Here is a 10,511-nt window from a genome sequence, read left to right on the forward strand (position 1 = left end):
TTGCGTTATGACTGTGAGGCAGCTGATAAATTAATTATTTAAATGGATTGCAATTGTAATTGATTGACACAGTACTTAATCAGTACATGTTTATTCTTCTAAGGTAGCTGAAGGTTAAATTAGCAATGTATCTGGCGATATTATTGCCTTGCATAACTTGCAAGATTATTGTGATTAAACTGTCTCAAGGCAGGGATGCCTTGTTACCTCACATAGTCTTTTATATATTGATTAGATTTAATTAATCTTTTGAATTGACAGAGGGATATGCAAGAGATTAGTTCAGTTTAATGAGTATGTATGTGCAATAACATGTTTTCTTACTAGAATCTGTTTAGTCGGTTGAATTGACATAGGGATATGTCAAGAGATGAATGGATTTTTGTATATGAGTTTGTTCATAAGTTAGTAAATTACCGTGTTGCTGTGAATTTATTTGTAACAGTTTAAACATGAGTTTAATAATTCTGAGTTCAAGAAATATAATTAATCCATCACAAGTATGTTACCTGGATTAAATCTTATTTGAAATCATGCATTAGAACTTCTTTGTTTTATTTTTAATTATTTACTTAGTTTTTATAAATAGTTTTGACCATCTTTTAAAACCAAATTATTTTTACCTTACCAAAGTGTTTTACAATTAATTTCATAAATAATTCTTTTTACAGTTCTCGTAGGTACGATAACTCGGCATTTACTTGTCACTTTATTACTTGTGATTGTGTACACTTGCACATTTCCGTCATTCCAATTTTTTGGCACTGTTGCCGGGGACTGTTTTAAAAAAAAGTCATGATTTGTGAATTTTTAGTTTTACATTTTAGTTTATTTTTCTGTTTAATTTTTAACTTAATTAATTTTTCTTTGATAATTTGAGATGTTTATGAGTACTGACCAGATTATTGACTTACTTCCTGTAGACCTTGAGATAGAACAAACCTTTCGATAGGGAAGAAGACAAGTGAACCAGAGAAGGACTGAAGGAATGAATTTCGAGAATATGAATCAAGGAGCAAGGTGAGCAAACCTTGCTCAAAATCCTATCCTTATTGTTGACGATAGGGATAGAGCCTTAAGACAATATGTTGTAGCAGTATTTATCGATCTTAATCTGGGCATTAGGAGACCCGGAATCAAGGTACAACAATTAGAGCTGAAGCCAGTCATGTTCCAGATGCTTCAGACGGTGGGCCAATTCAGTGGAATGCCTACTAAAGATCCTTATCTTCACCTAAGACTATTTATGAAGGTAAGCGACGCTTTCAAATTAGCTGGGGTTCCCAAAGAGGCATTACGATTAAAGCTATTCTCGTACTCACTAAGGGACAGAGCTCGAGCCTGGTTGAATTCATTGCCACCAAACTTAATTTCTACGTGGCAAGAGTTAGCCGAAAGATTCCCCATGAAGTATTTCCCACCAAGCAAGAACGCTAAGTTGAGAAACAAGATCACTGCCTTCCAACAAATGGATGATGAGTCCTTGTATGAGGCATAGGAACGATACAAAGAACTATTACGAAAATGTCCTCACCATGGAATTCCACATTGCATCCAACTTGAGACATTTTATAATGGTCTCAATGCTCACACGAGGATAGTAGTGGATGCTTCTGCTAACGGTGCTCTCCTTTCTAAGTCTTATAATAAGGCTTACGAGATCATTGAGAGGATCGCCAGTAACAATTATCAATGGCCGACCAATCGAGCCGTGTTAAGAAGACGAGTCGCTGAAATACATGAAGTGGACGCTCTCACTTCACTTGCATCTTAGGTATCTTTAATCTCTTCAATGCTTAAGAATCTAACCACTAATGGGTCTAACAGTTTTATAGCCCAACCACCTCACCAATTTGAGAGTATATCTTGTGTTTATTGTGGGGAAGGACATTTGTTCAAAGAATGTCCATTGAACCCCAAATCCGTATATTGCATGGGTAACCAAAACCAAAATTGAGGAAGGCAAGGACTACAATCCAACTTCTATAACCCATTGTGATGAAGCCATCCGAAACCAAAAGGTTGGAACCAGTAACAACTGCGCTCAACCTAGGCCGACTCAGCCGCTTAGTTTATCCCAACAAGCTCAGAAACCCACTCAGGCTGAATCATCCAATAGCTTAGAGAATTTATTAAATACATACATGGCGAAAAACGATGCATCTCTAAGGAATTTGGAGAATCAAGTGGGCCAGCTTGCCACTGAACTCAGGAACCAACCACAAGGTGCTTTACCTAGTGATACGAAGAATCCAAGAAAACCAAGGAAGGAACATTGCAAAGTGTTAACATCGAGGAGTAGAAAGACAGTAGAGCCCAACACTATCGAAGCTGAAATGGGGACAGCTGATGCTTAAAACTTAGAGGAAGTTCAACCGAGTGTTGAAATTCCAGTTTCACAAGAACTAGAATTTGTAAAACCCGACAAGGTAATTCTAGAACCAGCTAATTCTAATCAACTAACAAATCCATTAGATGCAAAATTGCCGCAGAAAATGAATCAACTAGTTTCAGTAAAGAAACCTCCACCACCCTTCCCTCAAATACTTCAGAACCAGAAACAGGAAATTCAATTTAAGTAATTCCTAGACGTACTCACATCAACATTCCGTTGGTTGAAGCACTTGAACAAATGCCGAACTATGTCAAATTCATGAAGGATGTCCTGTCCAAAAAACGAAGACTTTAAGAATTTGAGACGGTAGCTCTGACGAAGGAATGCAACGCTTATCTTCAAGAAAAACTACTCCTAAAGCTGAAGGATCCTGGATGTTTTACCATACCTTGAAACATTGGAGCAACATATTGTCGTAAGGCACTATGTGACTTGGGTGTAATTATAAACTTGATGCCTATGTCAATATTTAGAAAGTTGGGGATAGGTGAAGTTAGACCTACTATGGTTACACTTCAACTAGAAGATCGATCCTTAGCACATCCAGAAGGAAAAATCGAGGATGTATTGGTACATGTAGATAAATTTATCTTCCCTGCTAATTTTTTTTATCCTAGACTTTGAAGTAGACAAAGAAGTGCCAATTATCCTAGGAAGACCATTCTTAGCAACCGGAATGACCCTTATTGATGTGCAGAAGGGTGAGTTTACGATGCGTGTTCAGGATGATCAGGTAACATTTAATGTTTTTAAGTCTATGCAATTTCCTGACATAATTGATGATTGTTCTACAGTACCCGATTTAGAGGATTTAATAGTGGAAAAGGAGCTCAACTATGTTGAGGATCCGTTGGAACAAATTTTGACATCAGATCCTCCAAATGATGAAGAGGAAGATGAATACTTAGCTTTGTTAGAAGCTAATCAAAGGGGATTTAATCTGCAATCTCATTTTGAATCTTTGGAGTTAGAGAAGAGGGAGTATGCCCAACCAAAAGCATCAATCGAGGAAACACCTAAATTAGAACTCAAGGTATTACCTTCACATTTAAAATACGTTTATTTAGGTAATGCTTCTACTCTTTCTGTGATTGTTTCAGTAGAATTAACTACTGAGCAATAAGAGAAACTCATCTCGATGTTGAAACAATTCAAGAAGGCTATCGGATGGACCATAGCCGACATCTGCAGTATTAGTCCATCTATATGCATGCACAAGATTATCCTGGAAGATGGCGAAAAAGGGACGATTGATGGACAACGAAGATTGAACCCCATCATTGAAGGACATGGCGAAAAGGGAGATTATCAAGTGGTTAGATGCGGGTACCATTTATCCCATCTCAGACAGTTCGTGGGTAAGTCCAATCCAGTACGTGCCAAAGAAGGGAGGTATCACAGTCATAGAGAATGAGAATAACTAGTTAATACCAACTAGAACAGTTACGGGATGGAGGATTTTCATCGATTATCGAAAGCTGAACAAGGAAACTAGGAAAGATCACTTTCCTTTGTCGTTCTTGGATCAGATGTTGGATAGACTCGCGGGGCGAGACTATTACTGTTTCCTTGATGGATACTTGGAGTATAATCAGATTACAGTAGCACTGAAAGATCAGCACATGACAATGTTCACCTTCCCGTATGGTAAATTTTCATTTAGATGCATGCGATTTGGATTATGTAATGCACCTGCTACATTTCAAAGATGTATGATGTCTAATTTTACTGACATGGTTGAGAAGTACTTGTAATTTTTTATGGATGACTTTTCAGTATTCGGAGATACCTACGATGATTGCTTAGCCAATCTAGCTAAGGTACTAAGGTAATGCAAAGAAACGAACCTAGTACTCAACTGGGAAAAGTGCCATTTCATGGTGCGAGGAGGAATTGTTCTACGGCATCAGATAACGAGACATGGGATCGATGTAAATAAAGCCAAGGTAGATGTTATCGAGAAACTCCCACCTCCAACATTTGTAAAGGATGTTAGGAGCTTTTTGGGCCATGCTGATTTCTATCGAATATTTATCAATGACTTATCCAAAATTGCTAAACCCTTATGCAAACTATTGGAGAAGGACACGACGTTCAAGTTCGATGATGGATGCTTAAAAGCTTTCAAGGATTTGAAGATTCGATTAGTTACAACACCCATAATCGTCACACCGGACTGGGATTTTCCATTTGAATTAATGTGTGAAGCAAGCGACTTCGCGATAGGAGCTGTCATGGGCCAGCGAAGGAACAAAGTTTTCCATCCCATCTACTAAGCAAGCCAGACTCTTACAAGAGCTTAACCGAACTATATGATACTAGAAAAAGAGTTACTTGCTATTGTATTTGCTTTTGACAAATTTTGATCCTATCTTGTAGGTACCAAAGTAACTATTTATATGGACCACTCGACAATTAAGTACTTACTTGCCAAGAAAGATACTAAACCAAGACTGATCCAATGGGTGCTTCTACTTCAAGAGTTCGATCTAGAAATTCAAGATCGAAAAGGAGTATAAAACCAAGAAGCAGATCACTTCTCCAGATTGGAGCCGCAAGAAGGGAATTCTCCAATTATACCAATTCAGGAAATGTTTCTAGAAGAACACATACTGAAGGTAAGTCATGTCCATAGTACCCATTGGTTTGCTGATATTGCTAACTATTTAGCTTGTGGTTTGATGCCAATTGATAAGACTTATCAACAAAGGACAAAGTTTCTTCACGATGTGAAGTACTATTTTTGGGAAGAGCCATATTTGTTTAAAAGGTGTGCAGATCAGATGATTAGGAGATGCGTGGCAGAATATGAAGTACAAAAGATTTAATACCATTGTCACTCAACTCCGAGTGGGGGGCACTTTGGAGTTAGTCGTACAACGGCCAAAATATTACAAGTCAAATTCTTTTGGCCAACACTATTCAAGGATGCATATGCATACGTAAAGAGCTGTGATCGATGTCAAAGGGTCAGAAATGAGATGTCTCGAACAAACATCATTGAGGTAGAATTGTTCGATGTATGGGGTATTGACTTTCTTGGTCCTTTCCCTCCGTCTTTTGGTCACAAGTATATATTGGTAGTAGTAGACTATGTATCCAAGTGGGTCGAGGCTGAAGCTTATCTAAAAAATGATGCTAGGGTTGTAATTAAGGTCTTACAGAAACAAGTGTTCACAAGGTTTGGAACCCCAAGAGCCGTCATTAGTGATGAAGGGTCCCACTTCATGAACAAGTGGTTAAGATGGTTATTAGACAAGCACGGAGTAAAACAAAAGGTTGCAACAGCTTACCATCCGCAGACGAATGGGCAAGCTGAACTGGCAAATAAGGAAATCAAAGGCATACTTGAGAAGGTAGTTTGCCCAAATCGATGAGATTGGTCCAAAAGGCTGGATGATGCTTTATGGTCTTACAGAACAGCATACAAGACGTCTTTAGGGATGTCACCCTACAGGTTGGTCTTTGGGAAAGCATGTCATCTACCCTTAGAGTTAGAGCACATGGCTTACTTGGCTCTTCGACAACTCAACTTGGATCTTAAGCTTGCTAAAGAGAAATGGATGCTCCAACTCAATGAGCTAGAGGAATTCTGGCTATTCTCCTACGAAAATGCCAAATTACTCAAGGAGAGACTTAAGAAATGGCATGACAAGCACATTCGAGTTCGAGAATTTGAAGCAGGTCAGTGAGTTTTGTTATTTAATTCCAGACTAAAGTTCTTTCTAGGTAAGCTAAAATCACGTTGGTCCGATCCATTTACTATTCATCGCATCTATCCATACGGAGTTGTCGAGCTCCAAGGTAAGGGAGGTAATTTTCAAGTTAACGCTCAGCGGCTGAAACATTATTGGGGAGATAAGTTTGAACGAAATGAAATTTCATTCATTTTATCAGATGTTAACATTTTCTTATTTTCCTTTTTAATAAATGATTTAGTGTATATTTTCGGGATTAGCATGTTTAAATAAATTCTATCTAGGAGATTGGAACTTAAGCGGGATCACTTGTGACCACACCAATCTTTCCTGGAAATTGATTTTAACATAATTTTCCTAAAAATTATTTTCTAAATAGAAATTTCAATTTTTGATTTTTCAAATAAAAGGGTCAATTTTGATCCAAGTCTTAAATTGCAGCTCAATTCCAAATTTTCATTAAGTCTAGGACTTAATTGAATCATTTTTAAAATCTGGTTGCTCTTTTCGTAAATAATAAAAACTAGATGCCTCTTTTTGTAAATATTTTCAAAAGGCTTCTAGAATAAATGTTTTTAGTTTAAAAAATGATAATTATTAATATATAATTATATCCGTTATAATATATATTAATTATTATCAATTTTAGGATTTTTGATAAGTTTTTAATGATAATAAGAAGATAATCTTTAATATATAATTATATCTATTATAATTTATATATTAATCTTTATCAATTAGCATAGAATTAGGATTAGTTTTTCATATCTTATCTTTGTTTAAATAAATAGCAATTAATAATTTAACATGCATATATGTAATTATTAATTGTTGTTATCTTTGCATACGATTAGAATTTAGAATTTTTTAAATTGTTTTAAGAATTCTACTTTAATTCCTATTTTTCCCTCTATAAATACCACCCATCTTCTCATTCATCTAACACTCAAAACCCAAAGTGTAACACCCCGTACCCAAGTCCGTCGCCGGAGTCGGACACGAGGGGTTTGCAGACTTAAATCACTTCTTTGCACAATCCATTTTAAATTTTCCAGGCAAGCTGGCTAACTGCATCACTGTCACCTTAAAAATCATATCTTGAGTTTCACAACTCGAAAATCAGCTTCATGATTTTTCCCTGAAATTATACTCATATATGCATCTACAAATTTTTTTCTAGAATTTTTGGTCGGGCCAATTAGTACAGTTTATTAGTCAAAGTCTCCCATGTTACAGGGATCGACTACACTGACCTTTGCGCATTACGACATGGATATCTCCATGTACATGACTTCAATACTGATTTCGTTTGTTTCTATAGAAACTAGACTCAAAAATGAATCTATGCATATATGGCATGACTTCTAATTATCTCTGGTTAATTTATAATGATTTTCCAAAGTCGGAACAGGGAATCCAGAAACCGTTCTGGCCCTGTCTCACGAGAACCTGAATATCTCTTAACATACTGTCCATATGATCGTTTCGTTACTTTTCTATGAAAATAGAATCATCAAGGTTTGTTTACATAATTTATTCACTATTTAATTCCATTCCTACTATTTTTAGTGATTTTTCACATCCACATCACTGCTGCTGCCAGCATCTGTTTTTTTAAGGTAAACTTTACCTATTTCATGATCCTCCATGGATCAACTAGAGTTTGTCATACATATTCCAAAAGTGATCAAGAATAACCCTTCCCATGGCTAACCGTTACCAACATTTCCATACCTCTCGACGGACAACATACAAAACGATTATAATGCTATGATCAAAGTATATTTAAGCCATTTTCGCATGGCTATCCAAATTTACGCAAAACCGAAGGGTACATGACCAACAACAAAAGGGTAGTCCTATACATGCCATTTCAAAGTTCAACCAAAATTGTACCAAAAGGGGGCTTTGATAGTGTGGGAGACTTCGACTTCCAAAAATCCCGAGTCCGATAGCTGACGAGCCAAAATCTATAAAACAGAGAAACAAAGAAACGGAGTAAGCAATTTATGCTTAGTAAGTTTTGAGTAAGGGATTCCAGCACAACAAAAGTATAGCATTCATATAGCTAAACGGATAATTTCATATGCACAAATTTTCAATATCATACTTACTTCACATTACCAACCCTTATGTTCATACACAAAAGATCAACTTAGCCAAAGGCTGGTAGCTCATTTATCAACTGAGCGAATACAGATTTGTAAGGGATCAACTAATTCAAAGCACACACGAAACATACCTCATCGCTGGGATTTTATGAGCGTATTAATTTAAATTTTTACAGCAAGATCGCTCGTTCCCAAATCAAGTATCTTCGGGGTTTAGCCAGATATAACCACTCGCACAAGGCCTTCGGGTCTTAACCCGGATATGGTCACTAGCATAAATGCCTTCGGGACTTAGCCCGGATATAGTCGCTAGCACAAATGCCTTCGGATCTTAGTCCGGATATAGTCGCTTAGCACAAAAGCCTTCGGGACTTAGCCCGGATATCATTCGAGTAACCATGCACATATATCAATAAATCATGACACATTCATATTTCATTTTCATTACCAAAGCTCAAACACAAGACACTTATCACATTTACAATTTCGGCTCAATAGCCACATATAAGAGAATGATTTTGATTTACTTAAGACATAATCTAATCGAATCATAATTTAAGTCCCATTACTCGAAAACTTACCTCGGATGTTGTCGAACGATTCCGATGGCTATTCGACCACTTTTTCCTTCCCTTTATCGGATTTAGTTCCCCTTTGCTCTTGAGCTTAATTTAACAAATAAATTGATTTAATCATTTGAGCATCGAAAAGAGGAACTCAAGGTACTTGGCCCACATATATTCATTAGACATTAAAGTCACATATGTACGGAATCATGGATTAAACTCAACACATTAGTTAATACTCTCCTTAGCCGAATTTTCTAAGTTAAGATAAAGCCTTCAATATGCTTACCTATGGCCGAACAACACATCAACCTATGTACTCATTCATGTGGCCGATTATGCATGTCTATGTTGAGGCCAATTATATACTCAATACCACACACAAATGGCATACCTTTTACTAACTAATGCATTACATATTATAACTCAATACGCATCCATCATGTACTCCATAACCGAAACACCATCATATGTAAATATATACCTTGAGATATTGTATATGTCATACCAATACGTCATGTGCAAACATATATATATATGTGCAAGAGCCGAATCTCAAAGTTGATTATAACTAAACATGAACATAAATCCGAAACACAAATCTTACCTACCATGCAATAAGCATAAATCATACTTATGGATATACCATGGCCGAATACATCACAACACCATACCATTTCAATTTTGGTCATGGTTAAACAAAGAACTTAATGTCTCACTCAAAAATGCTAAAAAGAAAATCCAAGAGTCATCAATCCACCATCACATGTATCATTAACAAGCTTCATATTTAGCATGCAATGGCATTAACACAAAATCCACCTAGGCCGAATATCATCCCCATGACATAGCAAAGATTTGAACCATGGGCTAATTAGAACTCAAGCTAGCAACTAAAAACATGCATGAATCTCATGGCACAACCTCAAACATACCTTAATCTAGATACAAGTATGGCCAAACCTCCTCCTAATCCTCTTCCAAACAAAACATGAAGCAAGAACTCCTTCCTCCTTCCTTAGAATTTTCGGCCAAAAGAAATGAAAAAGGATGAACAAATTTTTTTTTCTTTTCTTTAACTCACGGCAATGGGGGGGGAACACTCACACACATTCTTTCTTTTTTTTCCATTTCTTTATTACCCATACTCCTTATTTTATTTTTCCTAACATACCTCACTAACATAACATGTTTGTGACATGTTTCCACTCATAGCATGGCCGGCCACTACTAATTAGGGGGGAAATTTGACATGCAAGTCCTCCCTTTTTATTACATGCACTATTAGATCCTTATAGATTAGCCTATCACATTTCAAAAGTGTCACAGAAATCCTACTAATTGAATTCACATGCAATCGACTAAATCGAAGCTTTAAATTTTCACACATTCATAATTACATATTCTAGACAATAAATATCACATTCAAACATTTCGGTGACTCGGTTTAGCGGTCCCAAAACCACTTCCCGACTAGGGTCAATTTTTGGCTGTCACAACTCTCCCCCACTTAAGAAATTTTCGTCCCCGAAAATTTTACTGGTAAATAAGTTTGGGTATCGTTCTTTCATGGCATTCTCGGTTTCCCAAGTAGCTTCTTCGACTCCGTGTTTGAGCCATAACACCTTTACTAACGGAACCCTTTTGTTTCGCAACTCTTTCACTTCACGAGCTAGGATACGAATCGGTTCTTCATCATAACTCAAGTCAGATTGAATTTCAACTTCTGATGGATTAATCA

At 36.6% G+C, this 10,511-nt stretch overlaps 1 non-coding gene across 1 annotated transcript; it reads right to left on the reverse strand.

Annotated features, from left to right (window-relative positions):
• Window positions 1–1,435: 1,435 nt before the first annotated feature.
• On the reverse strand, window positions 1,436–1,542 carry LOC121205567 (small nucleolar RNA R71). The gene has a single exon (XR_005900643.1). It is a non-coding gene; the product is annotated as a small nucleolar RNA R71 (small nucleolar RNA).
• Between the last annotated feature and the right edge of the window lie 8,969 nt (window positions 1,543–10,511).

The sequence above is a fragment of the Gossypium hirsutum genome, chromosome A08 (assembly GCF_007990345.1).
Source record: "Gossypium hirsutum isolate 1008001.06 chromosome A08, Gossypium_hirsutum_v2.1, whole genome shotgun sequence".
Classification (NCBI taxonomy): Eukaryota; Viridiplantae; Streptophyta; class Magnoliopsida; order Malvales; family Malvaceae; genus Gossypium; species Gossypium hirsutum.